Source organism: Dermacentor andersoni, chromosome 4, assembly GCF_023375885.2.
Source record: "Dermacentor andersoni chromosome 4, qqDerAnde1_hic_scaffold, whole genome shotgun sequence".
NCBI lineage: Eukaryota > Metazoa > Arthropoda > Arachnida > Ixodida > Ixodidae > Dermacentor > Dermacentor andersoni.
Genome location: NC_092817.1, coordinates 184,069,689 through 184,093,899, shown reverse-complemented (window position 1 = coordinate 184,093,899; position 24,211 = coordinate 184,069,689). Strand labels below are relative to the sequence as shown.

Below are 24,211 nucleotides of genomic sequence, written 5' to 3'. Positions count from 1 at the left end.
CCAGCTGGTCTCAACATAACATGTCCAGCCAAGTCGACATCGTATGCCCAGAGTGCGGCGCTGGCGCACCATACAAATCCCTGCCACTCGCTCACGTTCACCAGTGGGCACGGAGACACCAGCGAGGCAATGGGCTCACGAAAATTCTTATTTGTGCAGCTGTTCGTTGCCTCACTGTTGACCTTGGAGCTTGGCGCCTTGATGAACAGCGGTAGCAGGGCGATCGGTGCTGTTGACTTGGCTTAGGGTACGCCCTGACCTGGCCACGGAACCTGGCCGTGGAACTGCGTGCTGCGCGAAGCGAGACAAACGCAACAGTCGCGCGCGACACCGTCAGCGGAAGTACGCCGCGCCGGAAAAAAAGGGAGGAAAAAAGAAAGAAGGCGGGGCCCGTAACGTATGCGTCAGGGGATCCTCGAACTCCGGTGCGGGAGAACGCAGGGAAGGAATTTCGCCTGCGGTAGTCTTCCTCTATATGCTCCCGCAGGGAGCAGAGTTGCGCATAGCTTTTCCGTCACCGCTCGCTCCGCTATTCTTCTAACGCTACCACGAGGTGCAAAATGACGTCAAACGTTCAACTGCGCCGCTGCAAAGCCAACTTTACGGGCGCGACGCCGACTCGTTTCCGTCAGTGTCATCAACACTGCAATCAGCGGACTGTCGAGCGTGCGTTGCATTCATCGGCTCAGGGCTATAAGTACGGTATTCGACAATATTAGGTCAAGGACCTTGGTGAACTGATACGAAACACATCATGCCGTATCGCGTCATTGCAAGCCCGCCTATCGCATCACGAAGTGCGCATGCACCTACTGATTCGTACGGAATAAAAGCAGCCACGCTATCTTCAATAAACCATTTCATTGCTTGCACCTACTGCGTCTGTTGTTGTTACCCGCGCTACAGCAGTGGCGACGAGGATGGGATTTCATGCGAGCATGGTCAGCGACTGACAGGATCGAATGATGGCATCTCGCCCACCGGCTTTCGACAAGACGGTGAGCAGCTGGAGCACGTACAGGATACGGTTGGAAGCTTATTTTGAGGGCAATGGAATTACCGACACGGCCAAAGCCGTGCTCTGCTGGTGTCTGCATTGAGCGATAATGTTGTGCGCATGTTGCAAGGATGCCTTCCAACCGTGTCGGTTAACAGCCAGACTTACGATGAAGTCGTTGAATACCTCGAGGAACATTACAATCCTCAAGTTAATGAAATAGCGGCGAGTTTCTCGTTCTTCATGCGCAAGCAAAGGGACGGAGAGAGCGTTCGGGAGTACAGTGCCGACCTTCGGAGACTGGCGGAAAGTTACAACTTCGGCAACTCGCTGCACCGTATGCTGCGAGACCGCATAGTATGCGGAATTGGGGACAACAACGCACTACGCTGCCTATTAACGCGGAAGAAGCTAACTTTTGAGGAAGCAGAAGAATTTGCCATAGCTTCAGAGAAGGCGCTAGGCGACGTTCGTGACATGCGAGGAGCAGACCCAGTGACTACGGGAACCAGCATCAATGTTGTACAGTCGCAGCGAGGACGACGACCCTGGACGAAGTGGAACACTGCAAAGAACAACCATTCATGCGAGCGTTGCGGCGGTCCCCACGCAACACACATGTGCCGTCATCGAAACACAAAGTGCCAACATTGCGGCAGGAAAGGCCATCTGGCGAAGGTTTGCAGCAGTTGCCGCCCTCGAGAACGGGGTGCCTTTGCCGTCGAGGAAATGGAAGGTGAGAGCGAAGAAGAAATGAAATGAGGAAGAGTTGACATGGCAGGGCCGGAAATTGCGAATGATTCTAGACACGGGTTCTCCGGTCAGCGTCATACCGAAGAACATATTTAAGAAACATCGCAAATGGTGGCCGGCACTGGAAAAAACGTCTCTCCGCTTAACATGCTTCCTCGGGCCATTGCCAGTTGTCGGCGAGATAACCATGAGGGTTCAGTTTGGATCGACTGTTGTGACCAGCACACTAATCGTGGTGGCATGTAACGGTCCACTGCTGTGCGGCTGGAACACGATAGAGGCCTTCCGTAAGGCGGGTGCGTCCTTCTGGGACACTAGAACCACCTCAAGTGTAAATGTTCTTCGTGATAAGATGACGCCGCTGCTGGAGGAATTTTCGGATTTTTTCGAGAACAAGCTTGGCTGTTGTAAGGGCCCCCCTGTGCAATTACACCTCAAAGAAGGAGCCCGCCCACGTTTCTGCAAGGCACGTGCAGTGCCTTATGCCATGCGCTCTAAAGTTTCGGCCGAACTCGACCGTCTTGTGCAAGACGGAGTGCTTTCGCCAATAAGCATTTCAGATTGGGCAACACCGGTGGTTCCGGTAGCAAAAAAGAACGGCGATATACGATTGTACGGCGACTTCAAGTTAACAGTCAACCCGGCGTCTCACTTGGAACAATATCCCCTGCCCAAAGTTGAAGACATATTTGCGGCGCTTTCGGGAGGCGAAGTCTTCAGCACTCTGGACCTACGCAACGCGTACAATCAGCTGCCGCTGGACCACGAAGCTAGAAAGACGGCGGTACTCAACACACACCGGGGCCTTTACTGCTACAATCGCCTAGCATTTGGGATTGCTTCAGCCCCCGCCTTGTTCCAGCGACGCATGGAATCGATTTTGCAAGGTTTGCCGAATGTTCAAGTGTACTTCGACGACATCATTGTGGCGGAAAAGGAAAACGACACATCGGTACTGCGGCAGGTGTTTCAGCGGCTTCGTGAACACAACCTGAAGTTGAACAAAGCCAAGTGCCGGTTTAGGGAAGCACAAGTGTCGTTTCTGGGGCACCGCATCGATGCCAAAGGTCTTCATCCTCTGCAAGATAACCTCGAGGTGGTACTGGCCGCGCCGAAGCCAACATCGGTAAGCCAGCTGAAATCGTTCTTGGGCTTCGTCACTTATTATGCTAAATTCTTGACCAACTTGTCAACGACGTTGGCCCCCTTATATCGCTTGCTGGCAAAGGGGGTGTTGTGGCGATGGGGGCCGTGCCAGGACAGCGCATTTAGAGAAGCAAAGAGTTCCTTAGGCAAGGCTAAATTTCTGGTCCACTAGGTCCCGCGATAACCCCTTCGACTGGAATGCGATGCCTCATCGGTCTGCTTGGGCGCAGCGCTGTCCCACCGCATCAACGGCGAAGACTATCCGATAGCTTTTCGCTCTAGAACCTTGACGCCGGCGGAGCGAAATTACTCTCAACTGGAAAAGGAAGCGCTCGCCCTAGTTTTCGGTGTGACAAGGTTCAGAGACTATCTTTTCGGCAATAAATTTTGTCTGATAACGGACCACAAGCCATTGACAGGGCTGTTCCATCCCGAGAAACCAATTCCGCAGATGGCGGCGACCAGGATACAGCGTTGGGCGCTCCTTTTATCAGCGTATCAGTATGACATAGAATTCCGGAAAGGACCACTACACGCGAATGCCGATGCTTTGAGCCGCTGCCGGAGCAAGGGCACCCTGGGGAAGACGATTCCGTCGAATATGTGCTACATGCGCAAGCTTTGACAGATTTTTCTCTTAGCGCACAGCAGTTGGCAGACAGCACGAGCAAGGACATGCTCCTCCGACAGGTGAAGACGTGGATCCTTTGTGGTTGGCCAAACCAGCTGGGGCCGGAGCAACAGTGCCTTCAGCCGTACTTCACCCGCAGATACGAACTCACTGTGAATAAAGGTCTAATATACTGGGGTCATCGCGTAGTTTTGCCCGAGACCGTGCGGGCACTTATTCTGAGAGAACTTCACGACACCCACCCAGGCATGACTGCAATGAAGCGCCTGGCCCGTACGATGTTTTGGTACCCCGGATTGGACCACGACATAGACAAGCTGGTACAAAGCTGTCAGCAATGCGTGCAATGTTGGCCCATGACAGCGGTACAGGTCCCTTCAAGTTGGCCTAAAACCAACAAACGTTGGTCTCGCCTGCATATCGACTATGCAGGGCCAGTGGAAGGTCACATGATCTTGGTGGTGGTAGATGCGGAAACGAAATGGATAGAGGCAGTACCTCTTACAACAGCAAGTGCAGAAACTACAGTCGAAGTACTGCGAGGGATCTTCGCGCGTTTTGGTCTGCCCCATACAGTCGTTTCCGACAATGGGCCACAATTTAGCAGTTCAGCGATTGAAAGGTTTTTCAAAGATAACCATGTCGGTCATGTCACCTCCGCTCCATACTATCCGCAGTCAAACGGATTGGCGGAGCGTGCAGTGCGCACCATTAAGGAAGGTATCAAGAAAAATAAGGATGGAAGTCTGCTGAGTCGTATTTCCAAGTTCTTGCTACGCTACAGGGAAACACCGACTCGAGATGGCAAGTCGCCCGCAAAGATGTTGCTGGGTTTTCAACCCAGGACCCGCCTACGCGCACAATTTCCAGAGGAAGAGGTGGCACGGGATTCCACGGTGAGCAGACCCCCGGCACCGTTGCCGCAAGTCTTTTCACCGGGAGCGCCTGTTTGGTCGCGGCAGTACAATTAGGCTCGCCAGAGATGGTTACCCGGCACGGTGACGTCAACAAGAGGTAGGCGTATGGTCACGGTGGACACCACAGGAGGGGTGCAGCGCCGTTACGTAGACCAAGTGCGGTCACGACTCGCAGCGGATGAAGTAAAGCAAGAATTCTGCGCAACTCGACCTGGAGACAACCAAGTCAGAGAGTGTAATCAACCCTCTGCAGTGGAAGACGCTGAACCATCGTCAGACGGATCACTTGGTACATCCCTTGCTTCCAGCGAAGCAACTTCAAGTGTACCGGCCGGCTTAGGACTTCCTAGGTGTTCTGCGCGCACAAGGAGACCACGCGACAGGCTGGGCTTCTAAGGGGGAGGAAGTGCCGTATCGTGTCATTGCAAGCCCGCCTATCGCATCACGAAGTGCGCATGCACCTACTGATTCGTACGGAATAAAAGCAGCCACGCTATCTTCAATAAACCATTCCCATTGCTTGCACCTACTGCGTCTGTTGTTACCCGCGCTCCAGCACATCATATTTACACTTGTATACCAGTATGACGGGGTACAGCGTACTAAGACGCACAAACCGCACAAAAAGGGGCAAAGCTTTTTACGCGGTGCTGTGCGAACACGCAGACTTGCGCCAGCGATTGGTATGGCTACTGCGTGTGGGCAGAGACCGGCCTGCTCTGGAAGGGACCAGGATATGGGAGGTGCATTCGCCTTGTTTACAGAGGTGAGTTCGGCTTGTTTGCACTGAGGCAACATTTATCTCTAGTAACAGCCGCGTGAACGCTGAGATGCGTACGGGTGGGACGAAAGGTTGTTCACTTGTACGATTTTTGGTGTATACGTGCAACGCGACACGGGCACGGGACCAAGAATGAACGACACGTCTGTGTCGCGTTGCACATACACGCCAAGAATGTTAACCTACCATCTCGCCCAATTCGCTGTGTTGCCTCTACTTGGGTACTAGGCGCGAAAACACACACGACACAAGGAAGGAGACGGGACAGAGCGCCACTTACAACTGCTTTTATTCGGAGGCACACCACACACTTATATACCCGTATTAGACGCATGGACCACAATCACATCAAGATTGATATGGAAGCGAACGGGTTAAATATTTCTTTTCGGCCATATATAAAGACATTGACGGGTCACTGACGCACATGCTTCCTTTCTTTCCGAGGCGTTGCGTTAACGACCGAATTAGGGAACATGAGAGAAATGTAGAGCAAGATAAAGAAGGGCCAAACATTCCCAAGCACATTAAGTCCTGCCCATCACGCTCTTGTGAGCCATGTATTGCAGGGGCGCGAATTCTGGCAAAAAGTAAAGATCAAAAAGCTCGGGAAGTGATTGAAGCTTTCTTTATCGGAAAGAAAGGAAGCATGTGCGTCAGCGACCCGTCAATATCTTTATATATGGCCGAAAAGAAATATTTAACCAGTTCGCTTCCATATCAATCTTGATGTGATTGTGGTCCTTGCGTCTAATACGGGTATATAAGTGTGTGGTGTGCCTCCGAATAAAAGCAGTCGTAAGTGGCGCTCTGTCCCGTCTCCTTCCTTGTGTCGTGTGTGTTTTCACACCTAGTACCCAAGACGAATTGTGACCAACGCCCCCAACAAGACGTCCTTTGAAGTTGCTTCTACGATTGTTCTGACTCTGCTGGTCTAGAACAGTCTGTTAGAAACAGTAAATATTAGCAAATTCAATTTGCCCGTTGCACCCTGGTTTGCCTCTCCTCTGTTTTTTATTTTATTTTTGTCTGCGTTCTACTTTTCATGCAATGTTGATGTGCTAGTGTTCATTTTTTTTAGTAAGCAAAAGCCTCACGCGCTCCCGCTTATGAGACAGCTGCGATAGCTTCAGCATTTACCGCCTGCAATATCTTTCTTGTTAGATCGGCCTTAGTCGACATGAGGAATGTAAAATTCTGCCTGTGTGCTTAATAAGCGCCGTTATTGTAAATTGGCCTGAGAGGTCAAGAAAAATGTGTTTTCATATTAGTCTGCAATGCGTGAGTAGTTACTTTGCAAGTTTGCCATCTTGACGTGATTGGTGTAATAAAAATGACCTCTTGTTACTGTTAATAGCCTGTTGCCTTTCAGTGGCTTTGAATTCTGCCCCCCAAGGCCCCAAGAACCAGCCCTCTGCCCCTGCTACCACCAGCCATTGATGATCCATTCGCTTGTACGAAATAAATTTGATCTAAAAGCATGTGCATCTTGAATCTTTTTCCACTTGCAGATTTAGTGCTACGAAGCAGCTGTTTAGGTTGAGCTGTGAATGAGTCGTAAAAATAAGCTTTTCATAAAATGTGCGCACGTGAACACTTGAAATGCATTTAAATCTACGCGTCTGCACCGCATATGTCGAAAACTTGCAGCTGGTGTGAACGACGGTTAGTGATGAATGACGGTCACGTTAACGGTCACTGACATAAGTGCACGCACGGTAGTTCACTTGGCGACGACGATTAATCGGCAGGTTTCGGCAGCCAAAATGCGCTCACATAATTATCCACCTACGTGTGTGAAGCTTTCTTTAAACACCCTTTAAAATATTTCTTGCCTTCAACACTCTGTGAGAAAACTTCATATGCAGGAGGAGGAGGAGGAAAGAACTTTATTGTGTGCCCTGCGAGTTCGTGGGGAGGGCCAAAGGCCCCGCCTAGGTGACGGCCAGGAGTTCTTGGGTCCTGGCGGCATCCTCGGCCCGCTGGACGGCCCATAGTTGATCTTCGAGGGCGGGGCTGAGCAGCGCGGCTTCCCAGCGCGTGCGAAGGCTGCTGCTAGAGGCCGCGTTTTCTTTATTGTTATTTATCCCTCGGCATTCCCATAATATATGCTCCAGAGTGGCTCTGGATTCACATGTTTTGCATTTGTCCGTAGGATATACATCCGGATATATGATGTGCGAGAGCGCAGGATTCGGGTACGTCCTAGTTTGTAACTGCCGCCATGCGACTGACTGCTTTTTTGTCAATTTTGCGTGAGGCCGCGGGAATATGCGCCTCTGTAATCTATAATGTTTCATAATGTCATTATATGTTGTCATTCTGTCCTCCCACTCCCACTCATTTACCGCAACGTCATGCAGGCTGGAAAACATTGCACCGCTTTTTGTTGCAAGGTAATGCGCGCTTGCTCGCGAACTTTTGAGCTGCTCAAGCCGTGGGCATACTTGGGATTTTATTTCGGGGGATTGAGGGAGGTCCTACCCCCTATACGCACGTTCGTGTGTGTGTTTGTATGTGTTCGTGTATATAGCCCCAAGAAATAAGGCTACTAAATATAAATGCACGAAGCATTGTAATTAAGCACGAACCATTCGAATGCCTGACTTTATTACGTGACCCTCACGTGGTTGGCATCACGGAGACGTGGTTACAACGCGACATTAAAAATGAAGTTTTCCCTAATCCTTTTCATGTCATTCGTAATGACAGGTCAACAAGGGGCGGTGGCGTTGCCCTGTTAATCAAGAACTCAATTAGGTACGAACCACTTCCCGTCATTGAGGATCACGAGAGCATATGGTGCAAATTATTCCTGAATAGATTCGTTTTAATAATTAGTGTCATTTATCGTGCCCCTGGCAGTTCCTCAGAGTTTCTTCAGAAGCTTGATGATTACATTGTAAGCATAACTAACAAACGTAGTAGGTTAATACTAATTGGCGATTTTAACCTGCCTGGTGTTGATTGGAACGCACGCACATCAAGTACTGTCGATAGACTACACGCGGACTGTGTGCTGGAAATAATGGCAAAGCACAGTTTAATTCAAGTGGTAAATGAACCAACACGAATACACGGCCAATGCCACTCGATACTTGACCTGGTATTTTTATCGGATGACAGCTTTAATTGCCGAATCAACGTAGAAAATGGAATATCGGACAATAAAACCATAGCAGCCACTCTTAGGGTAGACGATAAGGGTTTTGCTAAACATTGTAACACGCATGTGCTAAATTTTCAAAGGGCAGATTACACATCAATCCTCGATCATCTAGAGCTAGCTCTTGACACGATACCGCAGGAAAATGATGTGCAGCGTCTTTGGGCATATTTTAAGTCAGCAGTTTCATATTCTATATTGCAGTTTGTAGCTGTCAGACGAAAACGCGTAGAAAAGGCGAACCCGTGGATCACTAGAACCATTATTCACTTGAAACGCCGACTACGGCGCGCCCGGCAGGCAACGCCAAGAAACCCTGACACGATATCTGTTCTTAGCGCGCAGGTTCGAACTGAATTAAAGACAGCCAGGGCAACTTTCTTTTCAACTACTTTGACCAATTACATGCTCAATAGTCCGGACAGATTCTGGAGATACCTGACCGGTTCAAAACCAACAATAACTGCAGTTCGCGTGGACGATAGCATTTGCAGCGAGCCAGACCTCATGGCAAACGAATTCAATCACTTCTGCTCAGTGTTCTCGCCTGGTCAAATCGACCCCCCGATGCGGGAATCATGGGACACCTGCGGAGACGAAATTCAGATTTCAGTGGAAGGAGTATTAGAGCTCCTACTGAAACTTAATTGTAAGAGGTCATCAGGGCCACATGACATACCTAATGAACTTCTGAAACGCTATAGTGACTGGGTTGCAGAATTCCTAGTACAAAATTTTCGGGCATCATTAGACACCGGTACTTTACCTGATGATTGGCTAATGGGCAGGGTAGTGCCGATCTTCAAAGGAGGAGACAGACTCAACGTGAAAAATTACCGTCCTATTTCTATTACATGCACTGTTTGTAAATTGCTGGAACACATCCTCTGCAAGTATATAATAGATTACACGGAAACGAAAAAAATGTTTTATGGTAAGCAACATGGATTTCGTAGGCGCCTCTCCACCGTGACCCAGCTGTTCGAGACAGTTCAATACTTTGCTTCAGCCATAAACAATAAAGAAAACATAGATGTCATAGCCTTGGATTTATCCAAGGCAATGTGACAGGGTTTGCCATTCAAAACTTGTGCGCAACCTTTATGACGCTGGTCTTAGTCCGAAAATCGTACGATGGGTTCAGGCTTATTTAAAGAATCGAGAGCAGTTCGTAGAAATTTCTAATGAGCGGTCGTCAACATTGTCGGTTACGTCCGGTGTTCCTCAGGGGTCGGTCTTGGGGCCGGTACTGTTTCCGATATACATTAATCATATAGCCATGAACATTAACCCACTGATTGAAGTACGACAATTTGCAGATGGCTGTTTGGTGTTTTGCCGGGTAAAAAGCGCCAGTGACCAAATTTTATTGAATGAGTCAATGCAGATTATTAATGACTGGTGTACCATATGGGATATGCAAATTAATTTTAGGAAGTCGGCTTGCATGACTGTATCAAATCAGAAACAACCCGCGAGTTTTTCTTATGCTATTGGCGGTGATATAGTAAAACGTACAAAAGAAACAAAATATCTTGGAATAACTATAACACATGATCTAAAATGGAAACGTCACGTGACGATCACTTGTGGATCCACACAGCGAAAGCTCGGCTTGTTAAAAATGAAACTGAAGTGTGCCAGTTCTGATGTAAAACTAAGTGCATACCGGGCAATTGTTCGCTCTAGTCTAGAGTACGCAAGTATAGTCTGGGACCCATACCAGCAATACCTCATTAATAAACTACAAAAAGTACAGCCTCTTGCTTCCAGGTTTATCTTTTCCTCCTACAATCGAACACTATCAGTTACAGAGTTACTTGATAGGGCTGACCTTCCGACACTTGCTGAGCGCCGGAGGGTTGCTAGATTAAAATTCATGTTCCAATTACAAACGAGAAGCCTAAACGTGGATCCCAGCCCGTACTTGCGACCTCCTGGCAGAATATCACCAAGGAATAATCACAGCTATGCGTTCATGCCTTATTCCTCCAGAGTTGATGTCTTTAAGCATTGTTTTTTGGTTAAAACAATTGTTGACTGGAACAAACTTGATTCCGAGGTTTTTGAAAATGTTGACTCTGTGGTTTCCTTTGAAAGAAATTTGGAAATGTTATTTTACTCATCGTAAGTGTATATATGTCTTGTACTTATATAATTACTGATTATTTATCTCTGTGGTTTTCTTTGAAAGAAATTCGGAAATGTTTTTGTAAGTGTATATATGCCTTGTACTTATATGCCTTGTATATAATTACTTATCAATTATTTGCGCATGCCACTGCTTTGTTATAAGATTCTATTTCCCACCCTGTAACAGCCCGAAAATGGCTCACAGTATAGACAAATAGATAAATATTCACCTACAGACTTAAGATTTCGGGGGCTTGGAACCCTACCCCCCTTCGGCTACGCCGATGGTTCGAGCGTAGCCTGCAAAAGTGCCATCTTGCTCAGCGCTTTCGAACATGCAGCTTGCGAACACTGCTTGCAACCGCTATATGATTACAACAGTCAAACCCCGGCCCTCAGTCCCCAGCAGCTGCGAAGCAACTGACAAAGCGGCGGTCAGACCTGCGACGCAGCAGAGGGTGCTAAGAATCCCTGGTTCAGGACAGGCCGCCATTGGAACCTGAACCTGGCAACCTTTAACGCTAGAACGTTATCTAGTGAGGTGAGTCTAGCAGTGCTATTGGAGGAATTAGAGGGCAGTAAATGGGATATAATAGGGCTCAGTGAAATTAGGAGGACTAAAGAAGCATATACAGTGCTAAAATGCGGGCACGCCTTGCGCTACCGGGGCTTAGCGGAGAGACGAGAACTAGGAGTCGGATTCCTGATTAACAAGGGTATAGCTGGTAACATACAATTTGCATCGGCGGTTACGCAAATTTGACGTCAGGAGATTGGAATGAATGAATGAAGTTTTTAGTTTAAGGAAGGGGACGGCTCTAGGCCGCTGTTGGGGATTAGGTGGGAAAGGAATGTGAGTTCCGGATTGTTGGCTGAAGCACATCTTCACCTCAGTCTTTGATCTTCCGCTTTATGCAGATTCAGGTGCATGTTCACTTCCGCCGCTCTCGCATGGGCTGGTCGACCAACTTCTACACTGCTCGAAACAAGCCACTTTGTCTGCCATATGTCACAATGGCTTTCTGTGTTTAAGGGTTAGTTTGTATTCCGATTCCTAGTGTTCTAATGTCTCCGTGTAGTAAATGTTGAATGTTGGATCTTCGTTGTGAAAAAGCTGCACAGCTCCAAATGAGGTACTGCCAGTTTGCTCTGCATGACTCCTGGGAACGCATGCATGGGTATAAGTGTTCGCAATCGTAGCTTGTCTGGGTTGGTGCCATTTCTCAAGTATAAGTGGTGTGTATGCAGCGTTGGCCATAACCTTATTTAAAAAAAACCTCTTTTGTGCGAGTAAGCCCGCCGTTGTCGTCAAACACATGTAATGGTGTAGCTTCTAATAGTCTCCGTTTACTGCCTGCCTTTATTTTAGTGCGAATGTAATATATCAGTGCTGTGCTAGGAGAGCCTTCGGCCAATATCTTTAGGTGTGGATTTTGGTGCGCGGGGTATGGCGAGGAAATGGAGTGTGGGGAGCTGTACGTATAAACAAGCCCACCTGCTTGCGCGGCATCTGCGTGAGCGGCTGCGTTTCCTTCATCCGTGCCGGTGTGCCCCGGTGTTCATAGGATTTTAACATTTGTCCCAATCTCCTGTATTCTCTTTAGCATTTTTTCTGGTTTCGTTGGCCACAGCATCATCCATCGTAGGCACCGTTAATTCGGTCACCGCTTCGTACGAGTCAGTAAGGATCCGATAATTATTTCGCACACTCTGCTCTACAATGTCTCTCATGTCAATGGGAATGGTGTTGACCGCTCCCCATACAGGTAAGAGTTCAGCGTGCAAGGTTGTACCCCCGGGAAGCTGACATGTGTAATAGCCATTGTGTTGGGGCGCAGATGTGCTAGCCCAGGCCATCCTTGCTACGTCGTTTGTGATTGCAGCGTCCGTGTAGATGTCAATGGTGTGCTGCGGCGTTCTTAGTTCCAATCTCTTTTCAAATATTTTTCTAGCTTCTGCGTTTCGTCTGGCGATAGGGTGTTGTTGCCTCCGTATGCCCAGTGGTGCTTCCCATGGTGGCGTTATGGTCGCTTCCGCGGGCTCTGGCTTCGTATGGACTTGTTCATCCCATGCCATGATCTGTTTCCCTCGAGTTGTGTTTTCCAACCGGGATCGTATTCGAATTCCTGTTTAATTGATTATGTCCCGTATGGGTGGAAACGTTACAACCTTGAGCAGGTCCTCATTCTTCGTGTGCTTCGGTAGTCCAGCGGTCGTACGGAGGGTGGCCCTGTGTGACTTTTCGATATCGCCGCGGTCTCGTTCAGAGAATTCGTACACGGGTGCCCCGTAAAGAATCCTTCCAACTGCGACCGCTTTTGCAAGCGTTTGGCACACTTTCTGACGCGCTCCGCCATACTTGCTCGATATTCGTCTAACCATGTGCAACAGCGGTCTCCATTTTTGCTTTAGAGTGCGAATACATAGCTGGGGGCAGTTGCAGCTAGCAATCTGTGTTCCAAGAATCTTAATTTGTCCATTGGTCGACGTAATATCGCTTTGGCTGATGTGTAAAGTGATCTGCTTGTTTACATTGGTCGCTTTCTTTCCGTCTATGCTGATCAATTGCGTCTTCTCTGGCGAGTGTTGCAGTCAGAGGTTATCTAAAGTGTTGCTAAGGCTCAGGATCGCTGCTTGCAGTTCAGTTTGCATGCTCTGTATGTCGGAGCAATCCGCCGCTTCCGTCGATATTGTTATATCGTCGGCGTAAATAGTAAAACGGGCCGAAGTGTCTCGCTCAAGACTTTCTGCCACCCGTGTCATGGCCAGATTGAATAGCATAGGTCCGAGGATGGAGCCTTGGGGCACTCTGCTATCGAAGTAGTAGGTCTTCGGACTCCATCCCGGTGCCTTGCCATGGAGCTGGATTGGTATGGTTTGGAGGAAGCTACGGCATCTGTTTGCGAGACTTACGGTTGATCAATCTGCGGAGCAACCAGAGGCAGTCATGTGTGCCCATGTTCGGCTGAAAACCTGCCTGCGCAGGGTGCAAACCCAGTTGTACATATTTGATTTAGTGCTGCATTCTTGTGTGTAGCATTCTTTCTATCAATTTGCAGACAGTTTACGTTAGAGCTATGGGGTGTAGGTTAGCTGATTTCGTGTGGTCTTTGCCCGGTTTCAGAAGGGTAGATGAGAGATAGTTTGAGTGAATATGGCACTAGTCCGGATTCCAAGGATTCATTGACAATTGTTAAGAGCTGTTTTTGAGCTTCATTGCTGAAGTTTCGAAGTTCTTGCCAAGTCACTCCATCGTGCCCGAGAGCTGATTTCGTTTTGCCTTGTGTAAGGACTGCTACGAGTTTACTCAGCGCAAAGGGCGTGTCTTGCTCCTCTTTCGCGTTGTCTATCGTGGCAGAAGGCAGCGGTTCCGGAGGCGCCTCGGCAGCATAATAAAAACATATTGGAATAGTTCTACGTTGTAAGGCCCAAAGAGCCTTACCCCGATAACAAGGCTATAAAGCGGAAGCTGCGGATTCTAACGAATGAATGAATAGAACGCCGATGCGTGTAGAAAACACCTGTCTCTCTATTTTCTCTTTCTGCCAAATTTTATTCAGAGTACTACATGCGTAGCCGAAAAAAAAAGTCAGCCAAGGGCAAAACTATTATGCAGACTTGTGCTGAAGCATTCCTACGCTTCCGCCGGAGCCGGCCCCGTCCGGCTGACGTCACAGAGGCAGCTCCCCGGCCTTGAGCCAGTCTGGGTGGCATTGTGGCTAGACGGACAGTGGAGAGAGTGGGTATGTTTGCGGGAAAGCTCGCCTCCTGAAATTAGGGGTTCACCACACTGAAATATTTCTGTCTCGGCTATTAATGAACCAACTTGAAAAATCCTTGAGGTAGAACGCTGCTTAGAGGGAACGCAACTTCCCGCGTATAACCGAAATTTCTCATGTGGCCTGGTGAGGGGCCCTTTAACACAAAATTTTGAAGAAATTGTGTGCCACCTAGGTCGAGCATCAACACGCGAGCATTTACAGCGGAACAGAGGCAGGCGACAAACATTTCTACACACTGATAAGCGGTGAGAGAGATGCGAGCGTTTTCAGGGAAAGGTGGAGCCGACTACAAACGGGGCAGATACGGGCAGGTGTTAAACGCGGCGACTACAGGTGGGGACACAGCAGCGAAGGAAACGTGCGAAATCTAGCGGCCGAGGAGCAGTACCCAGGAGTGTCACCATTTGTGCGAGAAGTGGCGAACCAGCGTGACGCGCCAATGGAATGGGGCGAAGGTTATTGGCACCTTCCTGTTCTCTTCGCCCCATTAACGGAAACTCTCTGTGGTGGAGGCGGCGCTGCACGATGAGGGATGCCCGCGACGACTTTCCCCCGCCAACCACCTTGGTCCACTCCCTCAGACCGGCAACGAAATCCTCTGAACACCGGAGGTCGCTCTCGTGCCGCTTAGAAGCCGCAGGCTCCGACACGGTACAGGGAAAATGCAGAGCAGACTGGCTCATGCTACAGTTGTGGTCAGCATGGACACTACCGGCATGAGTGTCCAATGACACCCTCGACTCGGCGTGTTTCCACCCAGGGAAATAGCTGCGGCCCACAATGACAACAAGCTCCACAACACCGCCAAAGGCCGAAATTGCCGAGGGTGAGCAACTGACCTCTCTGTTTGCCGCATAGAGCTCACTAGCTCTATGCGACAAACCGAGAGAAAGTCAGTTGCTCACCCTCGGTGATAACGGTGTGGTGAGACCGTCCTAGAGCCCTTGGGCTTCTCTTATGGCATATATGGATGACCTCTGGTCTTGTACCATATATGAAGTTCCATGTTTTAGGCCCGGAGATAACCGAACTTCTAGATACTGGCGGCAGCGTCTCTCTCAATGGAGATGACATTTTGTGCTTGTGCCAGACGCGTAAAATGCAACTCGCACGATGTAATATTCGCCTGAGAGCTGCTAAGGGAGGATTAATAGCAGCACGAGCTGTGGTGCGACTCAAGCTCTCTTTCATGAGCAAGACATCTCGACAGCGTTTATTTATTGCCCGGGTTGCCAGTACCCATGCTACTGGGTCGGAACTTTATCGCGCGTGATAACATAGCGTCGGACTTTGCAAACGGCGGCTTCCGAGTTACTTGCATTGATGATTTGTGCCAGTTTGCTCCGGCTTAACTTTCTGTGCACAACACTCGTGAGTCGGCCGCGTTCCTTTTTAACTCTGCCTTGCCGCCTACTATACTGGAAACTGTCGAGTAATGCAGTTTTGAAGATGCGCAGAAATGACAGCTCGTGCGCATGCTCGAGCCGTTCGCAGCCATGTTCATGGAAAAACCCGGCTGCACTCCTGTATTGCGTCATCGCATCGATACAGGAAACACAACCTTGGAGCTGCAACCCAAGGCCACTTAACGTGCACAAGAGGGCGCTCGTGAATATTGCCCTGAAGAAGGTTGATAACGGTGTGGTGAGACCGTCCTAGAGCCCTTGGGCTTCTCCTGTCGTTCTAGCGCATGAAAAACGTGGCACGTCTGGCTTGTGCGTACGCTATCGACGCTTTAGCGATGCCACTGTTCGGGACGCTTATCCCTTTCCCTCAATTCAGTCAATCCTATCAAGTCTGGGTAGTGCAAGGGTGTTCACTGCACTAGATTGCTGTAGGGAATTTCCTCAAATTTAAATGGAACCCGCTGACATCCCTATAGCAGCCTTCACGCATGTCATTTGGCTTGAAGAACTCTCCTAGCTCTTTCCAACGCCTAATGGGTTTTGTTCCCGATTAAGTGCGGTATAAATTCGCAATGGCATATATGGATGATATTGTCATCTTCTCGCGCAATTTTGAGAAACACTTAGAAAACCTTGCCATCGTTGTTCAGAAAATGCAGAAAGGGGGGTTCACCGTGGACCCCCAAAATATCCAATTAGCGTACTCAGGAGTAGATTTCCTAGGTTTTATTGTGGATGACGGTCATTCGTCCTAATGACGCAAGCTTCGCAATATTGCAGAATACCCCTACCCGCACAACGTCGAGAACTTGCACCATTTTCTGGGAATGATTGCGTTCTACCGTTGCTTCATACCACGCTGTGCAGAGCTTAGGGTTCCGCTTAATTAACTAGTGCGCAAAATCATAAAGAGGAGTTAGAATGAATATGAGCTCAACGCATTTAGACCACTGACTAGTGCTATTGCTGAGACCACATCTCTAAAGCTCCCCGACTTAAACAAACCGTTTGTGCTACGAAGAGACGCTAGCGACTACGGTCTAGGCACTGTGTCACTACAGGAATTCGAGGTTGAACTAGGGCCAGTTGCATTCGCAAGTCACACTCTAACACCCGTAGAAAAAATTACACTGTCACTGAGCGCGAATGTCTCGCCATTGTATACGCACTTAAAAAAATTGGCATGTACTAGGACGGTGCCCCTTTTATTGTCCAAACGGACCATATGGCGCTTACTCGGCTGCAGTGTTTACAGAATCCAGCAAGTCGCCTTGCTCGCTGGGTGGTAACGCTACAGAAGTGTCATTTTACCATCGAACGTCACACTGGTGCACAAAACAAAGCTGCTGACAAACTCTCGCGTGCACCTTTGCCCGAGCCTCCTTCCACCCAGGAGCCACCGTCTCCCGTTGCTGCTGCTGACACAGACTCGCGATGGGGTGCCTTGTTCAGCACGAAGCGCCCCCTCGAGGCGCAACGTAAAGGCGGCCTCTGCCAGCGTGTCCTCGAAATGCTAATGTGGCTCTAATGCGCAAGCCTCTACCACCGGCGAGTTCGATTCTTATGTACTCGCTGCCGATGGCCTTCTGCTTCGCTACATTCCACAAACTGACGAGGATGACGGTAACTCCCCATTTCGCGCAATGTTCTCGAAAAGTCTCAGAACAGCCTTCATTAGTTACTTCCACGACTGTACTATGGCTAGTGACAGTTCTGGCAGCAAGACTTATGTAAGTTATGTCAGGCTGCTACTTGACCAGGCATGCGGCAGGTTGTTTTACGATATGCATGTAGCTGTTCAATTTGTTAACGAGTAAAATCACGTGGTGGTCTGCCACCGGGCTTGATGCAGCCACTTCTTAGGCAGATCCCATGGAAAATCGTCGCGTGTGACGTTTATGGGCCCTTTCCCCCGTACTCCTTGAAGCAACAGCTACTTATTGGTGTTTTTACGCAGTGGGTTGACTTATACCAATTGCGTGCACTTACCTCACAGAATATCTGGCACTGTCTCCTCGATGTATTCTCGCGTTTTGGTTTCCCACCACAACTGACAACCGATAACGCCACTTACTTCACGAGTCGCACATTCGCGAAGACATGCTCTGCCTTCGGCATCAAACGAAAGGACCACGCCATACCATCCACAAGCTAGCATACCCGAACGCGTCAACAGAAACCTGAGGTGCTTAAGGCACATTCCACTAATCATACGGAATGGGATGCTAAACTCTTGGAAATGGCATTTGCGACGCGTTCCATGGTCAACAGATACCCTAGTTTGCATCTGCATATCTGAACTTTGGCAGGGAGCTCTCATTTTCACTAATTCGTACCTTAGTACCGGCACATTCAGCCTATTCCGATAAACGCAATTTCGGGAATTAACGGCGTAAGAGGCTTCCAACCGCTATTACTGCTGCTCGTGAGCAATTGCATAATGCTCGCAGCGAACATGCCAATAAAACTTACACTGTCGTGACGTTCAGTATGAACTACGTCACCTAGTATGACGTCGGACGCATCATTTGAGCAACTCAGCTGAAGGTTTTTTGGCGTCCTTAGCACCTCGATTCGGATGGTCCATTTGCAATTTCATGCAAGCTTGGTAATTTATATTACCGCTTGAAAGACACCGCAACTGGGACCTTAGTTGGACCAGTACATGTCTCGGAGCTCAAACGCTATAATATTTCGCTCCTCTCATAAGTTTCATGACATTCTCGTGACCCCCTTTGCTGGCTCATTCAATATTGAAGCTGCAAGATGTCAAGCTCGATTTACGAAATTTTCTAATAGCAATGCCATGCCAGCAATTTTATGCAATGCGCTGCGCACATTCCAGATGACCCGCTCTCAACGCCAGTACCGCAATTGTCCACGGATCCGCAACCGATGCACCCCCTACTGCCCCCATCCTTCTCGCCGTTCGCTGCCATGCGGCCGTCACGCCGTCACAACTTGGACGGCCCTTAATCACGCGAACGCCCCCGTCGCTTGGGTCTCGCGGCTGCCTTGGGAGCTGCAGCCACGGTCAGTCATCGGTGACTCGCCAGAGCTGGTTTCCGGAGCCTTCTCCTCACATATACATATTCCTCCGAGTAGCCCCCAGTCTACACGCCAGAGTAAGCCCGCACACTCTGCCCCTTGTGCCACGTTCCAGAAATATCCCGGTGCGCTCATCAAGTGGGATCACGCCACCAAGCCAGGCTCGCCGCCTCGGCGCTTAGCTTCAGCCGCCGGCTTCAGGCACCGTTGAGGCCGCTCTTGGTCTTCTCTAGTCTTTGCGACCATACCTCCTTTGTTGCCTTTGTTGCCTTTGTTGCTCACCAGGAGCATCCGCCGGGTGCGGAGGCACTTGCTCCACCTGAGCCACCAGCGCCCATAGAGGATCTCCTCGACCTCGACATGGATCCGTGGTCCGCAGGGGAGAGATCAGTGAGGGGACGCTGGCCGCATGGCTACGCCGTTGTGCCACCACCATCATCACCATCTGGGCCTGGCTCATGCGTCCGTGCCACGCACAGTCAGCCTGGGGCCGGAATGCGAGGAATGGCGACCAGGAAACAGTTTCCAGTCGGTCTGGGGCTTCGGGTAGTAAAGGTTGTTTCTTTTTTCATGGCTTTTGCACCCTTTGTCCTCCTGAGAGCTTCAGCTGACCACTGTCTCTGAAGCCACGGCCTTGAGCCCACAATATCTAACAGCAGTAGTAACCACGATAGCAATTGCTCGTTCTTTCTAATTTAAAACAGCTTAGACGCCTTCGCAATTTTCTGCCCTCATAGCAAATAAACCCTGCCAAAAGAAATGTTTTAGAGCAATAGCTATCTTTATGTATTTTCCCTACTTTTGCGCTTGTGTCTTTCAGTCTGGTCGTTTGTTGTACCTTTAGGGGGACCTTGACTCTTCAACATGTTTTCATTCTGAGTTAAAGTTGACCTTCCGCTACAAGGTCCAGCATAGGTGCTGAGGGAGGCGCTCGTCAATAAAACCTCCAGCGCGTCCCTTGCCTTATGGCACCATTCTTGTCTTGCTGGCTCATGGACGCTTCGGTTAGAGTGATTTCCACAGTGCATGGGATCTCCGAAATTCGGCTCTATCACGATGATGACCTGACGATGACGGCGGTGCGACGATGGCACATGCCCAGCGGCACGAGACGAAATGCCCAGTGGCACATATCCATTGCAACTGCTGACTGCACGACCTCGGGAATCAGCCTACCTCTGCAAATGGCACTAACGCAGCAAAACCGAGCAAAGAACTGAGAAAAGATTACGCTTTGAAAAAATATCATTAGTGACATCGGCGGAGGTCGACTTGTTGAAGTGAGCTATATTAATTAATGCTTCCTCCCTACTTATATATCCTTCCTTCATTACAGGTTAATCGCCACTGCATATCGACAAGCAATATGACGCTAGGCTACCTTTATTAGTTTTCATTTTAAATTTTCGCCTTACAATCTCAGATGCTGAGATATTGACTATATAGCGAAACACGCCCTGGTATGTAGCCGGTGATGGAAGTAATTGCACTGCTGAAGAGTATAAATACGGATACTTACATATGCCCTGGCCACAATAATTTGTTCTGTCATGTTGGCGTGTTTTCTGTGCCATAGTAAAATAAAAGTTTACGCAGTACCACCTCACCATGAATATCATGGTTAATGCGATTATTGTAGAAGCAATCTAGCGGCACACCGTACTCAAACTTTTTCTCTCTGTCGAGAACCTTAATTTTTCATTACCGACATTGTATTTCTACGTTTTGTCATTTCTTGCTCAACGCTCAATCTGTTCCCGATTCGGTCACTTCTCTTCTTTCACCATTATCGCCTGCTTTGGTTGCCGACACTTTAACATCTACAGCGGATGTGTTTGCTTTTCTGTTGCCAACTTGTTCACTTCTTGCCGTTCTTTCTGTTTGTATGTCCAGGCACGTACCCATGTGCAGATGCTTAATCTGGAACGCTGGCCAAAATGTTCACCTACCCATTATCACATGCCCACTTGCGCGTTGCCAATTACCTAACTTGTCTATTGAGGCACATACCCAGATGCACATGATCGGTGACACATATCCGGTGGCCCAAATTGACACATACGCGGAGGCCCATGGCGATCTGCACATGCCCTGTGACCAAAGTTGTCTATTCGTAATTGTCTATTCGTAATTGTCTATTCGATAACATTGAGCACTCAGTGACACATAGCCAGTGACCCAAGTTATCATGAAAGATTCTAGACACTAATGTCACCCCAAAAAGACCAAAAACAGCATAATATGCCCAAAAATGCAATTCGAAGTAATATATATTTAGCAGATATGCATTGTCAAAACAGGTACAACTTGGCCGAGTGATAAGACTCGCATGAAGGAATTCAAGTGAATCAGTCAGAGGCCGGGCAAGAAAGTAACGGGTGCTTTACTGAAGAAAGCAGCTGTTAAGGTCACGCTCTGTAAACTTGGCCCTAGTTGTACTATGGGAGTGGCGGCGCTCTCTGAAAGTTGGTCCCGTCCGCAATGGATGGCACTCTCTGAAAGTTGGCTCCGTCCGGGAGTGGCGGCGCTCTCTGAAAGTTGGTCCCGTCCGCAATGGATGGCACTCTCTGAAAGTTGGCTCCATCCGGGAGTGGCGGCGCTCTCTGAAAGTTGGTCCCGTCCGCAATGGATGGCACTCTCTGAAAGTTGGCTCCGTCCGGGAGTGGCGGCGCTCTCTGAAAGTTGGTCCCGTCCGCAATGGATGGCACTCTCTGAAAGTTGGCTCCGTCCGGGAGTGGCGGCGCTCTCTGAAAGTTGGTCCCGTCCGCAATGGATGGCACTCTCTGAAAGTTGGCTCCGTCCGGGAGTGGTGGCACTCTCTGAAAGTTGTCCCTTCTGCAATGGGTGTCTCGGAAAGTTGGCTCCATCCTGGAGTGGCGGCGCTCTCCTGGCGCTCCGGGATTTGTTTGCTACTTTATTTTCTCTGCAACTATTTTTACGACCAGATCGCCTCTGTTGAGGCGATCTATGAATGCTTGCAATGAGTAATCGCACCATCACAAGTTTTTTTGTTGCACTGCACAAAGCACACGATGCAATTCTTGCCGCTTCCTGCCGTAGAACATCCAATTCGAACATCGAACCATCGAACTTTGGGGCCGCACGAAGCTTAGGATTCACTATGTTCTTGGTAGATCGGCAGGGACAGTAGGATTTATGTGCTGAGTCATTCATGTCGTATGTTTAAAAAAATGTTTAAATGGATCTTTCGCGCCACGGGAAGCACAGAATCCAGTGCTGGTTAAACATGCAGCTATTGTCCAATATTCAATGGCCGTGTGTTTCTGTGGCACCGCAGGAAGCTAAGGATTGGCCAACAAATGACCTGCCTATGGGCAACTTTTTAACGAACGTCTTTCACGATTTAGCGAGCTTCCTCATGAATTGGCCAGGTTGTGCTGGTCTTCAGTAAACTTCTCGCCAAATTGAGTCACTGGGTATGTACTGAATATGTGCTGTGTGCATGAGTAAGCGAGGGAGCAATTCTCACTGTTCGCCGGTGCACCGGCGTGCCTCGTTTCTCGTCTCAGAGGCCACGCGCGGACTTGGCAGTGACCAAGAAGGGCCCTATAACGTAAAACTATTCCAATTCTAATATGAATATGGTTCAAGAGAGTAGCAGGCAGCGTTTCTTAACTAGAGCAGCTCAGGCATTCTCGAGCTCGCGCCTCCCGGACGACTGGCGATGTGTCTGCAGCGCTTGGCATTCCTCTTCACTACACAATATGTTTTTATTCCAATCTCCTGACGTCAAACTTGCGTAACTGCCGACGCATCGGGTGGTGACCGGCAGGGTTGTCTGAACAGACCAAACAAATGCTGTCCTCGTTTATAGGAGGTACTTTGTTTGCTTTAAAAACGAATAACACTGCCTACAGTGAGCGGCTTGTCTTATCTAATTAGCTGACAAGAGGCGCGGATCACGCTAAACTGTAGAGGGATTCGGTGGGGTCGAGCCAGTGCACGGAAAATCGATTACCAGATGAGGAGAGTGGTGCCTGCGTCTGCGATTGGTCCGCTTTCCCTTACTTAGCTTGCAGTGGCTGGTAGAAAATCGCAGTGGCATGCAACGGAAGGTAAACAATGCCGCTAAAACGGATCCTCAACAAAGAAGAGTTGGCATAGCGAGACCATAAACGTGCCGAAAGCGCTTGAAAACGTTACACGGCAACGAAAAAGGTTTATTGTATGCAAGTAAATTCATGCTCTCCGACAGGTGCAAGTTGCCAGTGCCTGAGTGATCGGCGGCAGCCATCTTTGATTCCTTTCGGAACGAGGCAGCCTGCGGCTATTCAGAAAAAATTCAGCTTTGTTCGGCATATTAATGCATCTTTAACACGTACACGTCACTTTGATGCGGTGAGTTTTTGCGCTTTTGTGACTTCGCGTGACAGACAGGTGAAGTGGGTGCAGCCCGAAAACTTTTGACCAATAGCCGAGGGTTAATGGCTAAAAGGTGGCGAATCAGAAATAACTATTCTTTTATTTGGTCCAAAGATGCATAATTAGTGTGCACGCGTCATATCAGATGGGGTACTGTCGCGGTTTTCGTGAGGTCGCGTGACAGACAGGCGAAGTGGAGGTGGTCCAAAAATGTTTTTGACCAATCGCGGAGGGCTGATAGCAGAATTGGAATAGAAAAGTTCGGAATAGCTTTACGTTACAGCAGCCCAAGTTCTGCTGAGGAACACTGTGCATCTGCTTTGAGAGTTGTGCGAAGACTTAGTAGAACCAAAGGCGGGTGCTGGTTTCAGTTGACAATGAAAGCGTTCTACCATGCCATTGGAACTTGGGTCATAAGCTGTCGTTCGTATGTGCATTACACCCAGAAGACGGGAAGAGAGCTTGAAAGAAGGACGAGTCACATGGTTGGTCTTCCTCTGTCTGTCGTTATTGGGCAACGCCGTAACGAGAAATCCAGGTATTTAATCGTCACTTTGTTTAATGCGCGGTAATCGCCACACGGCCGCCAATCACCCGTCTTCTTTGGCAGCATGTGTAAAGCAGGTCACCAAATGCTAGCGGAAGGTCGAACGAAGCCCAGCTCGAGCATGTGTTCGAATTCTTGCTTTGCAATTTTCAGACGGTCTGGTGCTAAGCCGGGAGGTCGGGTCTATACTGGTGGTCCCTTAGTCACAATGTAGTACGTGACGTTGTGCGCTATTGGACTATCTAATGAGGGCGGTTCGAACAGCTCTGGAAATACCAGCAGGATGGTGGACCGCAGTTTTGGTACCTATAGTCGGATATAACTTTAGAAAAAAAGGGGGCGTTTACTCCTCCGTGGCGGATGCACACGAACATCCACCAATGAGCGCGCACTCTGGACCGATGTCATGCGCCAGACAGCCGGTGACCCCGCCGTCGGAGAAGATGACCGATCGGGCTTCGAACTGGGCGAAATCGCGTCAGCTGTGCGCGTCAACGCCTCGTCACAGTGAATTCCCAAAC

At 49.2% G+C, this 24,211-nt stretch overlaps 1 protein-coding gene and 1 pseudogene across 1 annotated transcript in view; both read left to right on the top strand.

Annotated features, from left to right (window-relative positions):
• Positions 1–24,211, top strand: part of LOC126530499 (lysozyme C-1-like) — a 101,728-nt gene that overhangs the window by 20,722 nt on the left and 56,795 nt on the right. The window lies entirely within an intron of this gene.
• On the top strand, positions 1,938–23,893 carry LOC140217060 (uncharacterized; annotated as a pseudogene).